Source organism: Cyanistes caeruleus, chromosome 3 (assembly GCF_971803275.1).
Source record: "Cyanistes caeruleus chromosome 3, bCyaCae1.hap1.1, whole genome shotgun sequence".
Taxonomy (NCBI): domain Eukaryota; kingdom Metazoa; phylum Chordata; class Aves; order Passeriformes; family Paridae; genus Cyanistes; species Cyanistes caeruleus.
In genome coordinates this window covers 71,899,832-71,926,654 of record NC_141703.1, presented here as the reverse complement: position 1 = coordinate 71,926,654, position 26,823 = coordinate 71,899,832, and the positions used below count along the sequence as shown (strand labels likewise).

At 44.0% G+C, this 26,823-nt stretch overlaps 1 protein-coding gene across 1 annotated transcript in view; it reads left to right on the top strand.

Moving 5' to 3' along the window:
* Nucleotides 1-6,700: 6,700 nt before the first annotated feature.
* The window catches only part of ZMYM2 (zinc finger MYM-type containing 2), a 92,624-nt gene continuing 72,501 nt past the window's right edge, over nt 6,701-26,823 (top strand). The window contains exon 1 of the mRNA XM_086883792.1: nt 6,701-6,754. The gene's annotated coding sequence lies outside the window, so the exon portion shown is untranslated. The remainder of the gene's footprint in view (nt 6,755-26,823) is intronic.

The window sequence follows — 26,823 nt, the reverse complement described above, 5'->3', positions numbered from 1 at the left end:
AAACTACATTGTGGATAAAGGGAAGCCAGGTCATCAGCCAAAAACTACTGATTCCTTTATATATATGTAGCATCACTTCAATTTCTGCAGACTTATATTGCTGTTTCAAAACTGGGATACACATTATTTCCCTACGCTTCCTACTGCATTCCCTTATCAGGTACTATCACTCATCTGACTCCACATGCAGAAAGATCAACATGTTGGTCCAACTGAAAATTGGCCAATTTTTAGCTGCAAGAATGCTCATGTCACCATTGAAAGGTGACATAAATTAATAGCTAGTTACTGAGAACAGGTCAGGACTACTACTTTTGGCAGCAGCTTTATCATACAGCAACTTGCCTGGGGTGAAACCATGGACCATGATCTTACTCAAGTTATTCAGTATGAGAAATACCAGGATAAAAAATGGAATATCATAAGCCAGACTTAATGGGAAGAAACAAAGGTGAAGGTACACAGAAGCTCTTTCATTCAGCACTGTTCTTACACACCCCACAGTAGGAGATCTTAAACCTCTTATGTAGAAAGATCTTGTTTAGGAAACTAGAAAAGGTTTAACTAACCAAATTCAGCACTTGATTAATACTTGTGATCAAATAGTTTTTGAGATCCACAAGTAAAAATCTAGAAAGAAATAGGATTTAGAAAGAATAGGCAATTTTCTTTATATATAGGAATACATACACAGATGCTGCTCCAAAGATAGGTTATGGTAAGATGAGAAGCTAGGTTCATGCAACAGGTCCCTCATGCTGAAATGGAGTCATCCTCTCCTCCTTCAGGCTGCACACACTTCTGTGCTCTTTTTGTGGAGTCTTTGGTACCTGGCTGACACTTAAGTCACTTCAACTCATTAAGGTGGCAAAAAGCTATTTGCCCTTTTTTTTAACTTAATTGATTTAGTAGGTTGGAGAACAAATTACATTAATGGTGGCGGGGCCCCAAAAATAGCTGAGTGTCATAGCTGACAGCTTTTCTCAGCAAGATGTCACAAACCCAACATGAAATCATGCTATTTTAGACTTGGACTTACAGTTTGAGAACAGGACAGTATAGAAAAACTGGTAGTAAAAAATGATCCTAAAAGTTGATGTTGTGTAAATTGTATGGAAAGAAGATAAAGTGGGTCTATATGTAAAGCCCTTGATTTCGTAAGACAAATTTTAATAAACTGTGATCTAGTTAATCAAGTCAGCTGAATGGCAGAGCTCAGAAGTTAGAAATGAAACTTATTTGTCCTTTCTTAAAGGGGAAGGTGCTAACACAGTTCACAAAAAGGATCATTAAGTAAAGTGCTATTGGGGAAAGAGGGACTGAGTAGCAGAAGAGTTTTGCTACACATTGAGAATCACAGAAATAAGGTGATATTTATCAGAGCAGAATGAAGGAAATGGCAGCAGGTGGTATCAAACAGGAGAGTACCAAAATGAATAATGTCTTCTAGTAGATTTATTTGGGAATTAGTCTTGGGATTGATCTTATTGTTTGGCAAATAAGAGAAAATAAGTTTATTGCAGTGGCTGGTTTCACAAAACTAGGCAGCATCATCAACAAAGTTGCAGTGGGATGCTGTATGAAAAAACAATTAATGACCTTGATGATTGAACTAATGGAAACAAACCACATTGCTATAATGCAAAATGTAAGGTCATGCACTTGGAGGCTAACAAAAATTTTGCTGTTAATGGAGAACTTTCCCAGTAACTGAGTAGTAGAAAAGAAGATAGGTACCAGTAGAACAGATGGTGGCTATCTAATGTACTTACACAAAAGGCAACTACAGACCCAAGACTGTAATGTGTTATGGAGATATGGAAATATTGATCTACTGCACAATGTAGTAATTTAACCTAAAATGGATTATTATGGGAATTTGAATTCACATTCAGACAGATGAGTTCAGACTCAGATGAGTAGAAATAAAGCCTAGAAGAATGACCAGTAGACTGAAGATCTGTTGAGCAAGAAGAGACTAAAAAATCTGTATTTAGTTTAGCAAAAGGAAGGCTGAGAGGGAATATGATGGCTGTCTATAAATATATCAGGGCTAAACACCAGGGAGGGAGAAGAGCTATTTAAGCCGAAGGATGAATATTGGCACAAAAACAAATGGATTCTTGAATAAATTTAATCTGAAAATTAGAAGGAGGTTTCTAACCACCAAAACAATGAAGTTCTGGAACAGATTTGCAACAGAAGTAGGGGGTAAACATATCAGGCTACCATAAGATGGGGCTTGAAAAGTTTCTGCAAGGGATTATATGACACAGTTTCCTCTAATAGCAGGATAGTGGACTCAATGACCTAAGAAATCTCTTTCAGTTTTAAGATCCTATCTTCTGTTTTGTAATACCATTTCTCATTAAGACAAGAGATTTATCCAACTAAAACCCTCAAATGTTTAAAAATTAATAAAAATTACTTTGCAAGTAAAGATTATGTTGATATTTGTAAACCCTCTTAAAATTATTTCAGAAGAGCAATTGGTAGGTATTACATTCTGATCCTTTCAATTTTGGAATGTCTTCTGTGGGGAAGTTGCTCAGATCAGAAGTTGTTACTTACTATTTCAAAACTTAAATAAGGGATGTGGCATAAAGGTCATTTGAAAGCATATTATATTAGGCAATGAATGATAATCTTATAGGATGGGATATATTGTCTCCTTATTTAACCTTTAGAACAATCACTTTTGGGTAAATAAACTGCAAATTAAACAGCTGATTGCAATCCACTTATAGATACATAGTAATCTATTTATAAATATTACAAAATGTGTATGTAGTACAACAAATATAATGAAAACCACAGGTAATGTTCTGTACAAAGCATTTTTTTGCAATTTAAAAAAAAAATCTATGGGTTCTGTTATGTAGACTACAAACACACACAGATATGATATCATGGAATCATAGATTGATTTGGGTTGGAAGGGGACCTTGAAGGCATCTGGTTCCGACCTCTGTAGTATGCTCAGGAACACCTTCCACTAGACCAGGTTGCTCAAAGCCCCATGCAACCTGGCCTTGAACATGGCCAGACATGGGGTATCCATAGCTTCCCTGGGAAACCTGTTCCAGAGCCTCACCACCCTCATAGTAAGGAGTTTTTTCCTAAGTATATTTTCATTAAGAGCTTTAGATTACAAAGAATAGCTGCTATGCGGGATGAAACTCAAAAATCATAATATCGATAGAGGAAGTATTAGATAATAAAACCAAAATGATTAAGTTCTTACTGATCATAGGTGTTTAAGATTCTGCTTTCTTTTGTTTTGATTTTGTGCTTTTAATTTATTTTATATCCACTACTATTTATTGAAGTTGTGTTGAGCAAACACTAGCAGACCAGAAATCCATTATGCCATGACTATGAGAACACATGTTCCATCAATCTATACAGTTTGTTCACATCTTTCTTCTTTGTCATGGCCAAGAGGGACTGAGGATAAGTAGATAAAGAAGTGAGATTAAGGACAGAAAAGAAAGAGAAATACTGGAAGAAATGGTAGGGGGGAAAAAAGAAAAGTTGTTCTAAACCTGGAACAAATGCCACTATTCTTTATCATAGATAAATAATGCTGACAGCAGGAGGTAGCTTTAAACTCTGTTCATCCTGTTCTTACAATACAATATGCATCACTTGAAGGTTGGCTTGGTAAGTGCTTTTAAGATTTCTGCTCAAACATAAACTTTTCAAAATTTATCAGATTACTCCTTCTCAGTTCAAATACAGTTGACTACTTTTTGAGAAAATATTCCTCCATGACAGAAAGAAGGATGTCACTCTTTTTGTGAGTTGATGAACAAACTGTTGGCTCAGTTTTGTTGAATTTATCTACTCCCAGTCAATACATTTGACATTTTCTAGTAAGGTTACTGACATCAGGCCTGTCCATGAAAGCAGTGGTGTGAAGCCTATAAATACATATGCTTCAGTTCTCTGGTGCTCATGAACAGATTTTGCTGCTTAGTGTTTGAGCTAATGCTAACTATTTCAAACCATAAAAAGAATTACTCTACATGAATTATTCTTAAAAGTAATCTGAATTATATGTGGTTCTATAGAGGAAGAGGAATTTATATGGGTGCCTGAACTTTTTGTCCTTTTCCCTGATGTCAGTTGAAAAAATAAGACAAAAATCATGGTCTATTTAATTATTTTTGACTATATTTCAACATACAAATTTCAAACTAAGGTTACATGTCTATAAGGGGACAACAGTTCTCCGCAGTTATAAACTTATAAATACATATATTATATTGTATTATAATATATAAACATATTTCATACGGTTCCAAAAGTCCAAGCAAAACCATTACATTTTGTTTGAGCTGCATAATCTAAAACATAAAGGAAAATGTTCTATTGCTACATAACAGTCCTAGATAACACTGTTAGGTAATGTCTCTTGCTAGGGCAGTGGCAAGGTGAAAAGGATTCTCCAGCTACTTTTTTAATGACTACTAAGAGTGATAGACTTCTCTTAATGTGTTCTTAATTAGAAAAACATTTGTTTTCTACCATCCATTGATAGTATTTAAGTCTTCTTGAATTTCTTTCTGAACTCCATGAGAACTTAAATGCTTATAAATAAGCACTGTTGTAGAACAAAAGACATCTTCCTGAGACATATGACTAGCAATGTTGACAAATACGTAATATGGAGGACAACTTAAAATGGCTTTGAGTTTTACCAAGGTAGAAGATATTCCAGGCTAATGATGAAGACGGTCAGGAGCCAGCTGACTCGATGAAGTGAATGGGATTTAATGTTGAAATTCCAACAGTTTTCTGGTTACGTAATTAGTTTGATAGTGTGATACTGCAGATCAAATGTATTTCAATTTCTAGGGAAACTTTGAGACCTTCAAAATGGGTGATGATGCATCTCCACGGCACTTTCCTCCTTGGCAGTGGTTGTATTAGAGCTGTTTTACCACCAGCTCACATATTTTTTTGCAGGCATGAGCAAGATGCTGCCAGCCCTGAGGGAACTCTGTCCCTCCACACCAAGTAGCCCTTCCAAGCTTCATCTGATGAGAAGTATGTCTTGAAAAAAAACCACCAAAACCAAACCCACATTAATTCCACTCGACAACACACAGTAACAGTGCCGGATAAGCTTTTGGCTTGAGTTGTTGACTGGAGCCTGTGTCCCCGGGTGTCATCATTAGGAAGAAATTAGATGCATTGTTGTGACAATGGATAATAGAAAATTTCTTATTTCTCCCACACATGAAAATTACTAGCCAAACACATCAAAGGTAGAGAGAGGAAACATCCCTTCAATGACCCCAGCGCCGCCCGTGCGGAAGGCTGTCCCTCAGGCTGATCCCGCGGCAGGCTCCAGCCCCCGACTGGAAATGGCGCCAGCCGCTGAAACCCAGCTCCTTGCGCTCACAAGAGGCTCTCTCTCGCCGGGGGACGCTGATCCGCGTGGTTGACACGGATTGATCCCGGCTAGAAGAGGCAGGGCGGCTACTGCGCTCTCTCTCTCCCTCTTCTGGGCAGAGGAGGATGGGTGAACGGGGCAGAGCGGGACTAGTGCGCCAGACGGGCGGCTGCGCGCCCCGGGTCCTCGAAGGAGCGGGCGCTGGTGCCATGGCCAGCGCGGGGGAAGGAGCCGCGCAAGGGAAGCGCGCATCCTCCATTTTGGTGAAGGGCGGGCGGAGAGTTGGCTGCCGGCGCCTGGCTGGAGCGCTCATCCCCACCCTGTGGCATTGCCGAGGGCACCCGGCTCCTTCTCCCGCGGGGAAGCCGGACGGAGGCTCTTCAAATGGACGCCCCGCTGCGCCTCACTTTGGTTCGAATTGGTACCAAGCTCCCCGCGGCGGCTTCCGACAAAATGGAGGACGCCACCACCACTGCCACCACCAACTCCACCACCACCACCACCTCCTCCTCCAGGAGCCATGTCGGCGGCTGATATGGCGCCCTCCCCCCGGCGGGTGGGGGCACTAAGGCGTCCTCGGCTGAGGAGGCGCTGCTTGGCGGGGCAGGCTGCGGGGCCAGGCGCCCTCCTTAGGAGACGTGAACTCTCCCTTTTCCCTCTGGGAACGCTTCCATTAGCTATGCTCTGTCCACCATGGGAATGGCCCCAGGTTCATAGCCCTGGCGAGGGGAGGGAAGGAGCGGAATGGGAACCCTCGGAGAAGCACTGCCAGCCCCTATAGCTCAGCGGCGGAGCGGGAGAGGCGAGCCCGCGCCCCACGGCCGGAGCGGTGGCGTCCGCAGGGACCGAGCGCACGGCCGGGACGGCCAACGCACCCTGCCCGCGGCCGGCGGGGCGCAGCCGGCTCGGCGGCACCGACAACTTCTGCAAGTTGCCGCTGTCAAAGAGCGGTGCGGGGAGCGCCAGCGCAACCCTCGGGCATGGGTAACGAGCCGGTCGGTGGGCAGCGATCCGGGTTCCTCAAACCTGATGGATCAAAGTGGGAAGAACCCCAAGCATGGCCAGGAGGAAGATTGGCAGTTTATAGGGTCAACCGGCTGCGGGCGGCTCTGATGGATGGGCGGCGCACCCACTCGGTTAGCCCAGCGCCAGAGCCCGCCCTCTGGGAAAGCCAATGCCGGGGCAGGGAGGCGGATCTCCCCGAGCTCCCTTGGCCCGGTTCCTCCTCCCCTTCGCCAGCAGCTGCGCTTCGCCCGGGACTGGACCGAGTTAGAGTTGAGGCGCCGGAGGAGTAGCGCAGAGTGCGTGCGTCCCCCGCGGGGGGGTCCGTGCCCGCAGGCGGAGGGGAGCCGGGTAAGGCGGGGGCGCGGGGCGCTGCGCCTCACCGGGGCGGGCTGGCGGGGGACTGGCGGTGCTCAGCTGCCCCCAGGGCGGGGATGGGAAAGCAGCCGCCGTGCCTCCTAGCTACCCGGGCGAAGTACCCCGCGGTGCCGCTGCCGCGCCGCCACCTCTGGCGGCGGGTGTGCGGGCGGCACCGGGGGCAGTTCCGCGCATAACCATTGCGCCGCGGATGGGGCCGGTGGGGGTAAATGGGGGGCGCTCGGGGGCAGCCCCGAAGGGGGGGGGGGGGGGGGCAGGGGCATTTGGGGGAAGGGCCGGGTCTGCTCTAGCGCCTCCTATTTTAACTCTCTCCCTCCCTTCCCCGCCGGGGCCTCGGCTGTTGTTCTGCCCCGGTGCCTCCCCCATCCACCGCCCTCGCCGCCCCCCCGCGGGTGCGTCCCTCCCCTTCTCTCCCCTCCCCTGCCCGGCGCTCCGCGGCTTCTGCCGCCGCCGCTGCTCCCCTCCCGTATTGTTCGGCTGGGTCCCTCTAATGGCGGACGGGAGGCGGTAGTGCTGCTGGCCGACTGCAGGGGGGCAAACCCGAGACCAGGGGCAACTGCTGAGCGAGCGGCCGGGGGCCGCGAGCGCTCGCCCGGCGCCGGGGCGCTGCCGCTGAGGGCCCCGCGGGCCCCCGGGCGCCGGTTCAGGGCTGATAGGGCAAGTTCGCAGGTAACACTCGCTGCTCCCCGCCGTGGGTGCCACCGCTGCCTCTGTCCCCCACACTCGCGGTAGGAGCCCCCGCTGCGGCGGCGCCCGGGGAGGGCTCCTCGTCCCTCCTTCCTTCAGCGGGGACAAACGGCGTGGGTGTGCCGTGAGGAGTACCCCACCGCCCCCAGGGAGGGCAGTGAATTTATTTGTTTGTTTGTTTATTTATTTATTTATTTATTTTGAAAGATTGGGATTAGAGGGAAGTGGTGAGTGATGCAGGCAGTACCTGCCCTGGCCAGGCGATGGAAACGCTCCTTGGGGGCGCTGCCTGATCCTCGCTGCCCCCTCTTAACCCCGTGTCTTTCCCTTAGGCTCCAGCCCAGTTTGGTGCAGCCTTGGCAGCGACCAACAAGGAGAGGGAGCTCCATTGTGAATGCTATTTGTGTATCTATTTCTGCCTTTGCTAGACCTGCTTACGGCGGGCTTGAACTATTCCTTCCACCCCGTATTCTCCGCGGGCAGGGGTGGAATGAGGTTGGGTTGGGAAATTCCTGGGTCCAGCAGCAGCTGCCCTGGGGCGAAGCCCCAGTAATGGCTGTGAGGCGGCTCCTCCTCGGGGTGGGCGCTGCTGCTGCAGACATCGCTCCTGCAGTTCCAACTCCGGCAGGCAGACGACGGGCTGCTGCCGCTGCTCACGTTACCCGGCTCGGGAGGGAGGAGGAAGGAGGAGGGCATATTTCGGGTGCCCTCTAGAGTTCTGGAGCGTGTATGAAAATCCGTGACCAGACACCTTCAGCCATCTTGAATTTTTTTTTTTTCCCCCCTCCCATTGCTCGAATCGCGTGTCCCGCGTATCATCTCGAAGCTAAGAAGAGGCATGGGAGATTTAAAATCACCCAGGGGTTTCCGATGGAGAAGCGCACTTCATCGTCTCTTTGTGCATTCAGACTGGTTCTCTACACCACAGATTTGTTTGGGTGGTTTTGTTGGGTTCCTTGGCCGGGGTTCCGAGCCATCCGTTTTGCCCCTTCCCCGAAAAGGTGAAGGACACTGGGGAGACCCACAGGTTCTCAATAGCGAGGATTTTCGGTGTTCTGTCTGTGTGGGATTTTCAGAGCAGATTTTGATCTCTGTTGGGTGTTAGGTTGGCTAAGGAGAAGCTGGTTGCCAATCCCTGTGGGTAGGACTGGGATGTAACTTGACTCTGTTTTTTGCCCTTGTTAGTATTGGGGCTGTTTTTCAGCTGCATGGGGGGATTCCGGAATGGCCAGGTAGTGCAGCGAAGGAGCAGGTGAGGCTGCGAGAGCGCACGGGGCGAGGCTCGGCAGCTGCCGCGGTGGGCCCGGGCGCGGTGCGCGGGCTGTGCCGCCAGAGGCGCCGGCGGGCAGCGCGGCGGCTCCGCTGGGAACGTGCAGCCCGAGAACAAAACAAAAAGGCAGCGCCTCTCTTGCGTTCTGGGTCCCTTGATTGGGTGTACACCACGGATTCAGGTGGTGCAGTCTTCCACGCCACTCGTATCTTGAATTTTTATTTTTTTTTTTTTTCAGTTTTATTTCTGTCCCCCTGCCGTTTTATATGGTAGATTTTCCATATTTCGCAAAGCTCGCAACTTTCTTTGTCACTTTTTGGTGGCTTACGTATACAAAGAATGAGTGGTTCGCTGCAAAACCTCACTGCTTACAATGAGGACATCAGATCTGGATTTATTCTGAGCATCTAAAATTACGAACCGCATCAAGGACTTGTAAGAGTTTGCATGGCATGTTATCATTAATAAAGCGGTCTGTTCCAACCCTTGACTTGCTACAGCAGTTTAAAAATTTTAATAGTAATTTTTCTAACTCTTACCATATCTTGGAGGCAAGGCTACCATCTAATTTTATTTCTGATTCGTTATGCATTCCAGTCTAACAGCTATTCTGTTTTTTCTGATGATCCTTCACGTCAAAAAAAGTTACTTATAGGAGCAATCAAGGCAAATAAGGCTTTGGAAGGAGGGGGACTGTTGTGTACTGGAGCTGGTTTGACAAAAGTTATTGCAGCTTTGTGTGGCTGCTTACGAAAAGATGAGAATACTGCCAAGAACAGCCATATAGCTAAGATTCAGTAAAACTTGCTAAGGCTCAGTAAATGTCTTGCATAAAAGCATCCTGGTAGGTGGCACATTGTCCTCCTCCAGCTGCGATGATGGTACAGCCTTCTTATGGCATGTGATAGGACCATGCTGTTCTGGGAGGGAATGTATTTCATGCTTAGTGCTGCAAGGTCATCTCTAGGAACCAAACTCATCAGCTACCTTATTAGGTGGTTAAACAAAGTAACTTGTTTTAGCAGAGGACTGTCTTAATTAGAGCAATAAATTCACTTTATTATATACTAAATTTGCTTTATATTGTTGTTATTAATCCTCTTAGACCTAAAATACATGATTGCATTCTGCTGTTGCTTACCCTGTAACAACATGCTACGAGGGATTTGCATCAGCAAGAATGTCAAAGTGGCTGTAAAAATCAAGTTTCTTTGTCTTTTATAGAGCTTGTTCAAGTGTACAGATGGATGTAGTACAAAGCTGGTACAGTGTCTTTCAGATTTTTGCTGGAGTTGTTTGGTTTGGGTTTGTGTTTCTTTGGTCCTGCAGCATCATGAATCATCTTGTGTTGTTTGAGAAGTTTTCAATTTGGTTTTGAGGACTTAAGTACAGAATTACTGAAGTTCTGTCACATTGTTTGAGTTTGCACTCAATTGATACACCCTGCAACAAAAGCAGTGTAGGGAGTTTGATTAAGAACTTGTATCAAGAATTGTTATTAACAGAAAATTCTCTGTTCATGGAGAACTATTTATTTTTTCCATTACAGTTGACAATGAATGCAACCAATTTGTGGAAAGGAATTGAAATTTGAGTTGACAAGAGTTCAAAAGACTACTCATGTCCTGTCTGAGAAGGTTGAGGTTGTATTTGCCTTATGAGGGCCTTAAAAGCCCCCTAAGTTGCAGTGGGAGTTCGGTGTCCACTGAAATTGTGTTTAACTCTGCAGCTGAAAGTGTTTCCTTTTCACCTTCTTCAACTTTGTTTCAGTGATTTAATCTTAGTAGCTGACTGCTTATGTGGCTAACTGGGCTGCTCACACATTAGAGTTCAGATGAAGCTTAGTTTGTCTTCCATATTTATAGCTTGCCCTGTGTGCTGGTGGCACAGATACCAGTAGATGCCAACTTGGTGTATGAATGATTTACTCAATTTAGTTTCTTCATTTTGGACCCATTCTTCATTTTGGATCAAGATTTGGAAGTTTGTCAGATAGTGTGTTTTAGACTTCTAAAAGAAATGTTTGGTAGAAGGAAGAAGTGTGAGACTTCTGGAATGCAGCTGCATGTTATGGCCTCCTCAGTTAGTTCTTTCACTTTATTGATTTTAATATCACAGTTTTCTAGCTGCACACTGGATTCCAGCTCCTCCTTTTTGTTACCCATGCTGTATGTATTGGTGTAAATGCACTTCATTGGGACTATTCATCCTGCCACCTATTTTGGGAGTGAAGTGCCCATTCATCTGTGACTGTTCTCCGGTGTTTCTGTGGTTTCTAATGCATGAACAAGCTTTGTGTCTCTGTTGTCGTGTAATTCTCCATCCCTTACCTCCTACTCAGATGGTTAAGCAGCATTCTTTGCTGCTGTGGTTGGCTTGGTTGGATACAATCCCGTGTATGACCAGGTGTCCAAGAAGGCCGATGGCATCCTGGCCTGGATCAGCAGTGGTGTGGCCAGCAGGAGCAGGGCAGTGACCGTCCCCCTGGACTCGGCACTGCTGAGGCCACACCTCAAATGCTGTGCTCAGCTCTGGGCCCCTCAGTGCAAGAAAGACATTGAGGGGCTGGAGCGTGTCCAGAGAAGGGCAGCGGAGCTGGGGAAGGCTCTGGGGCACAAGTGCTGTGGGGAGCAGCTGAGGGAGCTGGGGGTGTTTAGCCTGGAGAAAAGGAGCCTCAGGGGGGACCTCATCACTCTCTGGCACTGCCTGAAAGGAGGCTGCAGCCAGCTGGGGTCGGCCTCTTCTCCCAGGGAACAAGTGACAGGACAAGATGGCCTTAAGTTGCACCAGGGGAAGTTCAGATTGGATATTTGGGATTTTTTTTCTCTGGGAGGGTGTCAAGCATAGAAACATGCTGCCCAGGAAAGTGGTGGAGTTGCCATCCCTGGAAGTAATTAAAAGATGTGTAGGTATGAAACTTGGGAACATTGTTTAGTCATGAACATGGTGATGTCAGTTCAATGGTTGGACTTGATCCTAAGTGTTTTTTAACCTAAATGATTCTATGATTTCATTGCCACTTAGTTATACTTAAATGATTTTGACAATTTAAAGCTTTTCTTTTCTATGAACTTCCAGAAATTATAATTTTTAAATGTATTCTGTGAAACTCAATGCCACCAGAGTTCAATAGGACACATAAAGAGTTTGATTATATTACAATGGATGAAATCAGTGACTGTCCTTTATGGACATGGTCCACAGAGGGTTTTTTATGCCTTCACCTGAGGTGTCTCATGGACTGGATGTGTTAATGATGGAAGTTATTTTCTTGCTTCAAGAAGTTTGCTATCAAAACAAAATTATTTCAATCAGTCATTATAATACAGATTTTATTAGTCCAATGTAAGTAAAATATACAGAGATCAGTAATGTTTGTGTTCAAGTGACAGTTTCCAATGACAAGATTGCCACAACATATTTTTCAAATTCTCTTGATTCAGAGAGCATTTGTGCTTTGTAAGTTTGTCCTCATGCTTAAATGCTTAATTTTTGTCCATGTCTCCTAAATTTTTTGGGATTAGCTTTACCATGACTCCTTTCTCTGCCCCTTTCTCACCATCAGCTATTAGAGAATAATCTTATTAGATTATATTATTATTAGAGATAGCAGGGACTCATCACAAAGGTGGGGTGCAGAAGCAAGTGTTCAGTGATCTGAACAGAGTAGCTGCAATACTGATTTGAAACACTCAGGCATTGTCAGTGCTCTAGCCAGCCCTACTGAGTGTCACTAACGCAGAAGGATTTTGATGGGTTTGTTTGGGATTTTTAAGTTTGTCTGAGAAGAGACTACTTGTGTTTGCTGTTGTGCAAAACTGTGTTTGGGTCTCTAAAAATGTAACATGTAATATGTTACTTCTTTATTTAAGGGATACAAAGTACAATCAACTTTATTATACAGCTTCTTTAACCCTTAGAAGGCTGTCTGAATCCTTCAGTTAGCATCGCCGTAGCTTCCAAAGGCTGTAATACTGACATTTGTGTACCTAGTGCTGTACAGAAGTCTGTTTAGGTGTAATCCCTGCTCATCAGTTTTATCCCCAACACATGCTAAGCAGTATGTCATCTCAGTTCCACCCTTCCCGTGTACAGAATAGGGATGTATGCTTGGGCACATGCTGGCATTTGATGGGGCATCAGTGGGGCACTAATGGGGACAACAGCTGCTTGGGTACTTGAACCAGAGCTACTGATGGAAGTTTTGCTGGGCCAGATCTTTAGGAGAGATCAGTGGCATTATGAAAGAGGTTGTGTTGTGTTTGTGTTGGTTTCTACGTTTAGTTTCCTCTAATCTTTTTCTGTGAAAAACGGCATTGAAGAAGATAGAAAATTGTGCACATACAATTGTATGGGTTATGCCAGATTTTACTAATTGAGGGCTGCTTACAGCTCACAGTCAGTCCAAGAAACATGGACGTGTTTGTTTTCCTCCTGCACGCTTTTGTTGGAAGTGTATTGGTATCTTACCTTTCTTTAGGCTCTTCTATGCAATGCAACCATACCATACTGAACATTAAGAAAAGTTAATTCATTTGAGGTAACTCAAAATGTAACTGTGCTTCTTTTGCTTTTTGTTTTCCCCTCTCATTGAAAGTAACCTTGGTAAAAAACTTACTTGTTTTTGGACTTCCTTTTCCTTAGACCTGTGTAAGATCTTTGCAGCTTGGTATTTACTTCTAGTACTACATCAGATTTCTCTAAAAGTCATCTTGTTCATCTCATTCATAAACTCAGCTGTCCTGCTTGTATGGATGACCTTCAAGTCTCTCTCTTCCAGACTTGCTGCCCTCTAAACTATCTAAATCTCTGTGTGTGCTTTTGACTTTGGAAAACTCTCTGTGCTGTTGCTTATAGACAGCAGTGTCATGAGATCATGGGTTCAAGTCCATAATCCAGCCCTGGTTTTAGACATAGCACACACTCTTCTAAGCAAGTTTGTGGATTTCTCTCGCATAATAAGTGGTGTCTTAACTGTTAATCAGCAATTAAGTGTTTGTTATTTAGCTGTGTTAATAAATCACTTGAGTACATCTCATACTGTGCCTTTGATCTCTGTGTTGTGTGGTAACCATTTTTCTTAACAGATATGGTAAGAATGATCCTGTTCTGTTGATATGGATTCATAATTGTATACCAGAGTGTTTTCCTGGACTTCTCTTTTGACTGTCCAGTCTTTTTGCATTTTATGGTGGTAAAACCAACAGGTTTTACTTACATTTAATCTAATGTTGGGATTTAACTGTGAAAGGTACTATCTGTTTTTTTGTTGTTAATGAGATTATAAGTGCTGTTTAGGAAGAGACATCATGGGCAGTTAAACAGTTTCATCCATTCTCCTGTGGTGCTCCTCATGCTTGAAGAAGTTCTGTGTGTGCACCCTTACAAGCAAGCAGTTGCAACCTGTTAATGCAAAAGAAGCTGGCTTTAGGAAATAAAGCCTGCTGAAAACAATCCCAAACCACTACCTTTCCTGTCACCCTGGGACTCAAACACACCATCCTTAGAACAAGAACTAATTGTAACCATTGTTTATGGTGGTGCTGTTTCCTTGTATTCTCATTTTTGTCTCTTTCCATCTGTTGCCCCTTATGTTTAGATTGTTTGCTCTTTGAACAGTTGTACTTTGTGTTTGCACAGTGGCTAGCATGATGTGGTCTACAGCTTTGGCTCCTGGGAGTCTGTGATAACAGTTGAGACCTATGGGTGTGGTATTGGTGTCTTTTTTTTCTTTCTTTTTGGTGCTTTTTCATAGTTTTTTATTTTTGTTGGGCTTTTTTGTTGTTGGTTTTTTTTTTGCATGTCCCTGTGGAAAGGGGAAGAAAACAGTGTTCTGTGATACCTGAAATAACATCATCATTTCATTTGAGGAACAATTGATTGTTAATATACCAATCTATAAATGTTTAATAATTCTTATTATGATGTCAGAATTTACCAGACGTCTTTTGAATTTATAACAAGTGTTTGCATGTGTGCATTGTTTCGGATCTTGTTTACTGTAATAATTACTATTATTAGTAGTAGTTTTGCTTGTTAGGGTGGTTATGTTTTTTGAAAAAAATGTTCATTCGGGAAATGATGTTTTGTTCTGGCAGGTGATGCCTCATTAAGGAAGCTAAGTAGTATCTAGAGAGGCTAGGTAAGAAGTCCTTTATAATCCATGTAATAAAAACCCCCACAATTTAGAAATGAATGAAAATTGAGAGCACAACAAAGGTGATTTTTTTTTAACCAGAAGCAAAAGTTGGATATTTGCCATCATCACTGTGTTTGACCATTGCTATGTATACTTCTCTGCAAAGAATTAACAAATAGAAATACTGAGATGGTTTGACTAATATTGTGTATAGTACTGTAATGATCTGAACTAAATTCAGCTTTTATAGCAATTTAAAAGAACCATAAAGTTTGGTGAAGATACACAAGAATTATTTGTGAAGGAGCAGAAAACATGCTTTCTATTAACAGACTTCAGAAACTCAGTCTATTTCTCAATTAAAAGAGACTAGATTAGGGTGTGACTTAATCCTGATCTAGGAGAGACTGTGTACCAAATAACATTAGGTAATAGGGTGTGCTTCCTCCATTTCCCTTTCCATCCCTGGTGTTAAAGGCTGAATTTCTGAGTGTCAGTTATTGCCTAAGCAGTACAAAATGAAACAGGGATCAACGTGTAGCCTTTCAGCAGTTACAATAACTAGGAGTTGGAATAGCTTATTGAGGCATCATTTTCTTCTTTTTAGGCAAAAGGATATATATAGAGGATTTGAAAAGCTTCCTGCTGGGAAAGTTAATAGATTTTTATTTTTTTTTTAAGGCTTAGAATATACTTCCAGTTGCATATGTGGATTCAAAAGACAAAATACAGGCTTAAATACTACTGCATATATTTTTCATGGGTTTAAATTTAATGTATATATCCTTGGTTGTATGACCATTTAAACCAGACTAGATTTGTCAAAAACTTAGGTTTGTCATTGTCCTTTTGTGTTTGTACCAACATCAGCCTTTTCTGGCTTTTTTGATTGTTTTGTGTTTTTAATTTTGGGAGTGAATTTAGGGCTATGAATCGTCACAATGAAATTTAGGGGTGAAGAGTTATGTAGGTGTGGAGTATTTGCTCTTTTTTTCAGCTTTCTACCATCTTGGCTCCCATGATGGACTGGCTGTTAGAATCCTTAAACAGGATTTTTCTAGGAAGAAAAGGGGAAAGGACTAGGAATTGAAAACCACAGTAGTCCTGTCCAGGACTGGATAAGACTACCTTTTACAATTTAAAAACAGTTGGATAAGCTGGAGTCTTGATTGCATAATGTAGCTTGCAGCCAGCCAGCCAGTGCAGCTGTGAAAACCTATCATACTTGCCTTGCTGACCAGATCTATTCTTGCCTTGGATTCCATTTCCAGTCAGCCTTACCTCATACAGAACTTGAACTATTTTGTGGCTGTTTTTGTTTTTTTTTTTCTTTTTATTTTCTCCCACTTCTTTTTCCATCTCATTTTGTTTGTGGTGATACGTTTTTCTTTCCTTTGTTATACTATAGCTTCATTGTCTGTTTACTTGGTCTTAGTCTACATGGGTTTCCCTCCTACATACAGCATAATATTCACATACTCTTTTAAATTCGGTTTTCTTTGTTCTGAATTACTTGATGCATTGAATACTAATCACTGCAAGTGAATTGTGTTGAAGAAGCTTGTCCATACCAGGCCCAAAATTCTAGGTTCTAAGCCAATACTTGATTATTTCTCAGGGATGAAAAATCTGGTTCAGGCTATTAGCCTAATGTTAGTTATGCTAAAGGCAAGGAAAATGATCTGTCTGCAGGCTTGTTCACTTGCACACTTTGGCATGACAGTTTTTCCTCTTTCTAAGCATATGCAAAAATGAAGTATTTTAGAAGCATTAGTCAAAAAGATTTGGTGCAATCAGGCATGAGAAGTGGTGTGCCATTAGGCATGGTGGATGCCAGTTACCCATGCAGGGCTACTTGTTTGTGGGTTGTACATAGATGAATGTAGACTGAATGCTAGTTTAAAATAAAAATTAAAAATTCCCAACCAATTAAGAGGAAGCCAATTAATGAAGAATGTTAAATGTCCATCTTGTTAGTTAAAAAGTGTCTTCATTTCCAAAATGTTTGGGAATAGTACAGTCTGGGCACTAATAGGATAGGAGACAGTTTTGGCTAGTCCTGGTAAGAAGCAAGTTAAACACGAGTAGTGCACCTTAGCAGGATGAATGTAAACAGCACACTGGACTGAAATAAGCAAGGTAGTAGCCAGCAGTTGAAGGAAAGTGATTGTTCTGCACTGTCTGATACTGGGAGAGCACATCTGTAGTGTTTAGTCTGGTTTTGGTTAGACTCCATCCTAATGAAAATATATTCTGGAGTAAGCCCATTGTAAGACCTGAGCATTTGAACACATAACAGCAGGAAAAGCTGAGAAAGAGTTCAGTCTAAAGAGAAGGCTGAAGGGACAGGTTACTGCTGTCTTCAGCTAATTAGTGGGAAAATACAGAGAAGAGCTCTTCTCCAAGATGCCTGTTGGTAGAATGGCAGGTAATAGGCATAAGTAGCAACAGGGTAAACAATTGTAAATAGCTAAGATAACCAAACACTGGAATTGAGATTTCTGTTGTTTCCTGTCTCTAGTTGCTTGTTCATATTTGCTTGGTTTATGTATGATTGGCTGTACACCCAGTTTCTTTTAACTTGACAAGTTTGAAAGATTATGTGTACCAGGTTTTTTTGAATTGCCAGCAAAAGCTAGGGACTTCATTTGAATTTGAATTCTTGGTTAATCTTCATTGCTCCCTGTGGAGTAAGGGTAAGGCATATTTTTGAAATGTGTGCTGTGACACACTGACACCAATGGCCTGTGTTCTATTGCCCAGGCCTGACATCTAAATAAATTTACTGTTTCTCATCTAGCCACTCAGTATTTGTTTTTCCTATTAAGTGTTGCAGTTTTTAAAGTTAAGATCCATCAAATGACAACTTGCCCTTTTTACATGCTGTATTAATGCCACTTTCTATTTATTTTTCAGGATTTTACATCTCCTTTTCCTGTTTCTGTATCTTTAACATAGTGTTTCTCTACTGTTTCTGTATTCCCTTTCCACTTAGCCATCTTTCAAGTCTGTTGCTGTGGGTCTTGTGTTACCTATTTTCTGGAAATAGATACACATTTAGACATAAGTAATAAGCATTTATTGTGGGTCCTTTGTTTCTCTGTCTTGTTTCACCTTTCTATCCCATTTATGAAAGAACATCCTTAAGCAGCAGCTTGCTGCTTGAGGAGTAGATAAAATTTACTGTCTACTGCATTACACATAATGGCTTTTAAGGCTAGAAATGGTGCTGTGTTCTTGCTGATCAGTGTCTTTCCAAGATTAAACAGCCATGAAATACATAGAAAGTGTGTGGATAAGGAGGAGAGACATGTCAGTATGGCTGCCCTAAAACAGTGTTGGTCAGCATTATAATTTTGATTTGCCATGAATTCCTATGCCAAGAGCTACTCATTATTTGATTAGTAGTTTTGAGAATTACTGGTGCTTGCTTTGGATTCCCCTTCACAGAATGAAGTTTGAGGTTGACTCTATTTCGATTCTGTTTGTGCATGCAAGGAGGTATTTCTTAGCATTCATTGAGTAGGAAGACTCAAAGAAGAGGCTGTGTTAAGTAAAATTATTCAAATATTCCTGGAAGCATCAGTTGGAAAACAGATGTCAGCATTCGCATGTAAGAGTGGTGTCTGCAGTTCAGTTAAGATGCTCAGAAGATATCAAAGTTTGCATGTTTTCGGTAAGCTTTAGCTGTGTGTAAATAGTTACTCTTGTGAATAAAATCAAAATTTATTGACTTGCTTTAAAATATTTCACTAAATAGATCTTGCCCATTAACTGTTCTTAGTTGCTGTCTCTGCTGGATTACAGGTCTTTTCATATGCTTTTTTGTTGAATTCTCTGAAATCTGCATGACAAACACATTTTGAGTCTTACATAATGACTTCTAGTCAGCTAATTTCTTTAATCCATGCAGCTTCTTTGAAAATCAGAGGAAATAATTAAATTTGAAGCAGCTTCAAATCTACTGGAAAATAAATTCTGAAGTAGTGTCTCAAAACTGAAATAATGAGATATACCAGGCTTTTGTAATGATGGTACTCAGATAAATAGATAAATTGGATTTGTGAACCTAAACTTAGTATCCTGTTCCTGAAAGCTTTTACCCATGGTCTAAACCACCAGCAATATAAATACATTGATGGATTTGTGTTAAACATTATTCAGGCTCTTTAATTAGCTCGTATAGTAATTTGTTTTACTTTGGTGTTGTGAATACTGGCACTTGAGGTTAGCCTAAAATATGCAAGTATTCCTGTTGAACTCATTAGCGTGATTTGTGTGTGAAACTGGCAGATGAAATAGTTGAGTCATTGTGGCCATAATGTAATATCTGAGGCTTGCTTAGAGCCTTGCCTGCTTCGGCTACACTACTCAGTGTGGCCAGTGGATATACACGTTGTAAAATTCAGTCTGACCTCTTTTAATATTTAGCCTGTCACTGCTTGCTGTGTTGTCGGTGGACATGCATGTTGGAGTGTTTTATGTGGTAGTTGCTGAGTTTGTTCCATTTCTGTCTATGGCCATCAGCTTGTCATGACTGTCCTGTCTGCTGAAATGATCTCTGTGCTGAAGTTCAGAGCTGTGGCACCAACCTTGATATGTTCAGGCACAGCTGTAGTGTTCTTGCACAGAAATTTTTCGTATGGAAAACTGATCTGTCTGGAAAGGATTCCAGCAGGAAAGTCTCTTTTGTCTGGTTATGCGTGTGGTTGCAGAAACAGCTGTGCCACATGATAGCATAACAGTGAGACTGTGGACCTGGTAACTAGGCAGACCTTCAGAAGTGTTGAAACTTTTGTTAGAGATGTAAAAGTTAACTGTAAATCAGAGCTACCAAGGCATCCAAGGCGTATCTGAACATAAAAAGCTAAGGCTGATGTCTGAGTATCCCTCAGGAAGTATATAAGGAGGAAAAAAAATCCACAAAGCAAAACAGTTTATATGTTTGCCTGTGGTAAGGGTTTTACATCTGGTGAGTCATAAAGGTCCTGCAACTGCTTTGTCTCTAACTTGGAGTTTATTTACATAAGTAGGAGTCTCTCCATACACAGTATATATCATTCATTATGCCCAAATTGAGACTGCAGTAGTAGCATGCAGATTTAGCTTAAAGCTGGCTTAAATTACAACCCTTTAAAAATGTTGTGCTACTTGTGGTTTTTCTAGCACTTTTCACTTCTTATATGTGGGTATAGTTTGGTTACTAGTTTGCTTCGGTTGAAGTGAGAAAGTGCTGCTTTTAGGTGATTTTCATTGAGTGGTTTACGTTGCTTTTGGGGTGAACTGTGGCATGCATTCAGCCAGCCACTGGGGTTCCATACCCCAAGAAAGGTGTGCTATGTGGGTTGCATCTGGTTGTGTAGGGAATGAGTGCTCCTGAGCTGTAGCAAGACATTAAGCTAGAGAGCTTCTTGATAGCTGCTTCGCCGATAGTCTTTACTGAGCTTGTGGTCATCAGACATAAGGCAAATGATAACAAGTAATTTTCTGTAATAAGGGTAGGAATTTAGGAAGTAGCTGAATTAAGGAATTAAATGTTGATGATATTATGGTCAAATGATTGTCAGGGTTAGGAAGTGATCATTAGAACTGATAGCCTCGGGAACATTGGGACATGTTTAGATAGTCTCCAACCTTTTACCAAAATGTTGGCACCCATCCCTCAGCTAATGTCATCTTGAGAGACATAGGCTGGAATTTAGATTTTTTAGGTAAATGGGTAGAACTTCCATGAGGCTAGTGATATTTCTTTTGTATGTAAGAAGATCATTATTACTCTACTAGTCTAGGGTAATTGTTGTACTAGGCAAATAGACAATTGGATAACTTGTTTGCATTGCCACAGCGGTGTCTAAGAATAGAAGCTTTTCAGTTATAGCCTGATTTTTCTGCAGATGTATTCTGGTTTTCAGCTGGCTGGACAAGAATTTTGTAGTTTCATTTGAACAACTGTGTTTAAGTCATTTCAATGTATTTATTTCATGTTTGCCCAATCCTTGTTTGAACTGGTTGCATTTCTAACCTCTGTAGCCTTCTGTAGTCACAGCAGTGACTCTCCCAATCAAGAAGAAAATGTTTTCATGCACAACAGATTATTGAAGCTTGTTAATTATTTAATTTGGCTCCTTCTTGTTCTTTTAAGACTTTAGGTAACTCCTTTTATTGTTTCAGATGTACTATCTTCCTTGAGTTGTTTTCCTTTCAATGATAAGTGTTCTCCATGAGAATAAATTGTTCATGTAACTTACTTGTTTTTCCCTTTCTCTGAAAAGTGAGTGATCTGAACATCTCATGATAAGCAAGATGCTGGTGAGGTATGGGTTTTTTTGTAGTAACAAACGTGCTCTGTTTGATTTTTTTTTCCCTCTTTGGTTGTTGATGATTGAGTAGCTTCAATTTGAAAACATGAGAGTTGCAACTCTGATCTTAAATGTTGTGTATTCTTCCCCCACTCCGTTCATTACCTTGCGTTTATCACTAGTGATTTTGCCTACCATTATGCTTTATAATGTTTGTGTTTTCAGCTGCTGTGAGTAAGTTTGTATGATTAGGAAGCACTCATTTTGGGAGTCACTATCTCTTTGGCTGACTTAGATATGTTGATCTGTGTCATTTTATTTTGGAACGTGTCCTGGGTTGCAGTATATTCTATCACCATCCTCATGTACTGTTGAAACCAGGTGAGGCAGTGCTCCCTGCCTCCCCCCACCCCCCCCCCCCGGGCTACCTTCTGTTAATGGGCCCATCAATGCCCTGCCCCATGACTCATAGATAACTTCCCCCTGTATTGTCCCCTGTTAATGGGCCCACCACTGCCTTGCTGCATGACTCAGAGATAACTTCCTCCTGGACTGTTTTCTGTTAATGGCTCATCAAGGCCTTATCTCATGACTCACCATCCCATTGTGAGATGCTCCTCCCCGAGGGAGGAGCCAAGCATTCCATACTGGATATAAGCTGAGAATTCGAACACCACAGCAGCCCTTACCTACGGGACTTCCAGAGGACAGGAGCTACTGCTGGACTTTCAGCTGAAGACCAGACCCCCTTTCTTCCAGAGGATCACGCTTCAACAAGACCACCTCATCTGGACGACTACCATCACCCTAACAGGGTTCCAGGCTGTATTCTGACTCTGTCAGTGTTTTTGATATTATTGCATTTATTCTTTTTATCATTTTCCTATTAAATTATAATTCTGACTTGCGATCTCTCACTGGTTTGATTTCAAACTAGTACATATTTTTGGCGCCCAACGTGGGGCATTAACCTGAGAGAAAGTCAGAATTGCAATTTCATATTAACAGAAACCTATCCACCATGGTGGTTGGCTTGTCTATATGGGTACTGTATCTTGCTCTCTATATTTTCCCGCACATGGGGAACTACTTGCCTGTTGTATTGCTCCTGTTGAGACCAGGGAATGGTATGAGAATTGCTTTATTGGTTTATTATGCTTATGGCATGATAACCTGTGAGGCAATGAATACCATTCGGAATATATACTCAATTTTGTTTGCTTGTCCTAGTCTGGGCTGCTACATCTGGGACCTTCTCAACAATCGCACCCTGCCCTTGGCGGGAAGAGTGGAGAGTGGTTTCTTCCAGCCTTTCAGGTCAGGCACAGCAGTTTTTAAAAATATTGAGTTCTCTCTGGATGCCAAGGACAGCCTAGTCTTGCTGTTTTGTTTTCTCTGCATGGCCTGCACCATGTACACCATGCTTAGAAACAAAGCACTGTTTGGTGTGGTACAGCGTCTTCTTGAGGAGGAAGAAAAAAGAACCAAGAGCAGAGCAACAGCATCCATGACCACACAGACTGCCACAGAGGAGAAAGGAACCAAGAGCAAAGCCACAGCGTCCGTGTCTACGCAGACTGCCACAGAGGAGAAAGAAACCAAGAGCAAAGCAACAGCATCCGTGTCCACTCAGACTGCCACAGAGGAGAAAGGAACCAAGAGCAAAACAACAGCGTCCATGTCTACGCAGACTACCACAGAGGAGAAAGGAACCAAAAGGGCCATGAGCACCTCCACACAAACAGTCACTGAACCAGAGCAGCCTAAACCGGTAGAATTTGCCCCCATTCAGAAAAAGAAATCAAAAAGCAAATCAGTCCGCATAGTGACTGATGAGGGTGAGGCAGGACCTTCACACGCAGCGGAGGAGACAGAACCAGAGATTATCACTCGCTCTCTATCCCTAGGTGAGCTGCGTGACCTGCGGAGGGAATTCACCCGCCAGACGAACGAGTCCATCCTAACCTGGCTGCTCCGCATCTGGGACGCTGCAGCAAACGACACCATCCTGGATGGAAGTGAGGCCAGGCAACTGGGATCGCTGTCCCGGGATGTGGTCATTGACCAGGAGATTGGGAGAACCCAAGAAACTCTCAGCCTCTGGAGGCGACTGCTGACAAGTGTAAGGGACAGATACCTCTGCAAAGAAGACCTCCAGGTGCACCAGGGAAAATGGAGCACAATGGAACAGGGTATCCGATGCCTGAGGGAGTTGGCTGTGCTGGAGATCATTTTTGCAGAAGATGAGAGATTTCCTAAGAGCCCAGATGGTGTCCAGTGCACGTCACAGATGTGGCTGAGATTTGCACGGCTTAGACCAGAGATGTACTCCCGTTACCTGGCAACACTGCAATGGAGGGAAGGTGAGGACAGGGTGGGTGTCCTGGCCAATAAACTAAGAATCTACGAGGACACTGTCACTGCCCCGTTTCGCACCCATGTCTCATCTGTGGAAACAAGGCTGGCTGAGCAAGTCCGGAGCTTGATTGAAGAGGGCCATCAGAAACTAAAAAAGGAACTTAAGGAAGAAATTTACCACGTCTCCCCAGAACCAACAAGAGTCTCTGCTATTAGGAGTAGGCATTCCCCAGCCAGGGAGAAAGGATACACTCCACGAGGTAACCTCTGTTTTTTTCTCCAGGAGCATGGAGAAGACATGAGGAAGTGGGATGGAAAACCCACCTCCTCCTTAGCAGCCCGGGTACGTGAACTAAAAAGAAAGACAACTACCACAAGGAGCTCATCTAGAGCCAGCGCCGCTCCGGTCTCTCGTGGCCAGAACATCAGAAAGTATAGAAATGATGATATGAGTGATCCTCTTGAAGGGACATCAAGAGCATATTCACCGGAGGAGAGCAACGTGCACCATGACCAGGATTAGAGGGTCCCTGCCTCTAGCCAGGTAGAGGAGAGGGACAACCGGATCTATTGGACAGTGTGGATCCCATGGCCTGGCACATCTGACCCACAAAGATATACGGCTTTGGTTGATACCGGCGCTCAATGCACTCTAATGCCATCAAGGTATGTGGGAGCGGAACCCATTTCTATTTCTGGGGTGACAGGGGGATCCCAGGAGCTCACGGTACTGGAAGCTGAAGTGAGTTTAACTGGGAATGAGTGGCAGAAACACCCCATCGTGACTGGTCCAGAGGCCCCATGCATCCTCGGCATAGATTACCTCAGGAACGGGTACTTCAAAGACCCAAAAAGTTATCGCTGGGCTTTTGGGATAGCTGCTCTAGAGACAGAAAGCATCAGACAACTGAGTACCTTGCCTGGTCTCTCAGACAACCCTTCTGCTGTGGGACTACTGAAAGTTGAAGAACAACAGGTACCAATTGCCAGAGCAACAGTGCACCGTCGGCAATACCGCACCGACAGAGACTCTGTGGTCCCCATCCATACGATGATTCGTGAGCTGGAAAGCCAAGGGGTGGTCAGCAAGGCTCGTTCACCCTTTAACAGCCCCATATGGCCAGTGCGTAAGTCCAGTGGAGAATGGAGACTGACGGTGGATTACCGTGGACTGAATGAAGTCACGCCACCACTGAGTGCAGCCGTAACAGACATGCTGGAGCTTCAGTATGAGCTGGAATCCAAGGCAGCAAAGTGGTACGCGACCATTGATATTGCAAATGCGTTTTTCTCCATTCCTCTGGCAGCAGAGTGCAGGCCTCAGTTTGCCTTCACCTGGAGGGGTGTGCAGTATACCTGGAACCGATTGCCCCAGGGGTGGAAGCACAGTCCTACTATCTGCCATGGACTGATCCAGACTGTGCTAGAAAAGGGTGAGGCTCCAGAACACCTGCAGTACATTGATGACATCATTGTGTGGGGGAACACGGCAGCAGAAGTATTTAAGAAGGGACAGAAGATCATCCAGATTCTCCTGAAGGCTGGTTTTGCCATCAAGAGGAGCAAAGTCAAGGGACCTGCCCGGGAGATCCAGTTCCTGGGGGTAAAGTGGCAAGATGGACGGCGTCAGATTCCCACTGAAGTCATCAATAAGATCACTGCGATGTCTCCACCGACCAACAAGAAGGAAACACAAGCTTTCCTAGGTGCCATAGGCTTTTGGAGAATGCACATTCCTGAATATAGCCAGATTGTGAGCCCTCTCTACCTGGTTACCCGCAAGAAGAACAATTTCCATTGGGGCCCTGAACAGCAACAAGCTTTCGCCCAGATCAAGCAGGAAATCGCTCATGCGGTAGCCCTTGGTCCAGTCAGAACGGGGCCAGAAGTGAAAAACGTGCTCTACTCTGCAGCCGGGAACAATGGTCTGTCCTGGAGCCTTTGGCAGAAGGTGCCTGGTGAGACTCGGGGTCGACCACTGAGATTCTGGAGCCGAAGCTACAGAGGATCCGAGGCCAACTACACCCCAACAGAGAAGGAAATTTTGGCCGCCTATGAAGGAGTCCAAGCTGCCTCAGAGGTCATTGGTACTGAAGCACAGCTGCTTCTGGCACCCCGACTGCCGGTGCTGGGGTGGATGTTCAAGGGAAAGATTCCTTCCACGCATCATGCCACCGATGCTACTTGGAGCAAATGGATTGCCCTCATTACACAGCGTGCCCGTATTGGAAACCTGAACCGCCCTGGGATTCTGGAAATTATAACAAACTGGCCTGAAGGTGAGACTTTTGGATTATCTTCTGAAGAAGAGGAGCAAGTGACACGTGCTGAGGAAGCCCCACCATATAATGAGCTACCGGAGAGTGAAAGACGATATGCCCTCTTCACCGATGGTTCCTGCCGAATTGTAAGCACTAACCAGAAATAGAAAGCTGCTGTATGGAGCCCCACACGACGAGTTGCACAAGCTACCGAGGGAGAGGGTGGATCGAGTCAGGTCGCAGAACTTAAAGCTGTCCAGCTGGCTTTAGATATTGCTGAAAGAGAGAAGTGGCCGAGGCTCTATCTCTACACTGACTCCTGGATGGTAGCTAATGCTCTGTGGGGATGGCTGGATCGCTGGAGAAAAGCCAACTGGCAGCGCAGAGGGAAACCCATCTGGGCCGCTGAGATTTGGCAGGACATCGCCGCTCGGGTGGAGAAGCTGATCGTGAAGGTTCGACACGTGGATGCTCATGTACCCAAAAGTCGGGCTAATGAAGAGCACCGTAACAATGAGCAGGTGGATCGAGCTGCCAAGGTGAAAATATCACAGGTGGATCTGGACTGGCAGCACAAGAGAGAATTATTTTTAGCTCGTTGGGCCCATGATGCCTCTGGTCATCAGGGACGAGATGCAACGTACCGATGGGCTCGTGAGCGAGGGGTGGACCTTACTATGGACAGCATCTCACAGGTTATCCACAACTGCGAGACCTGCGCTGCAATCAAACAGGCCAAGCGGGTGAAGCCTCTGTGGTACGGTGGAAGATGGTCCAAGTACAGGTATGGAGAAGCCTGGCAAATTGACTACATCACCCTTCCCCAAACCCGCCAAGGCAAGCGCTACGTGTTGACCATGGTGGAAGCAACCACTGGATGGCTGGAGACATACCCTGTGCCTCATGCTACTGCCCGGAACACCATCTTGGGCCTGGAAAAGCAAGTCCTTTGGAGACATGGCACCCCTGAGAGAATCGAGTCAGACAACGAGACGCATTTCAAGAACAGCCTCGTAAGTACTTGGGCC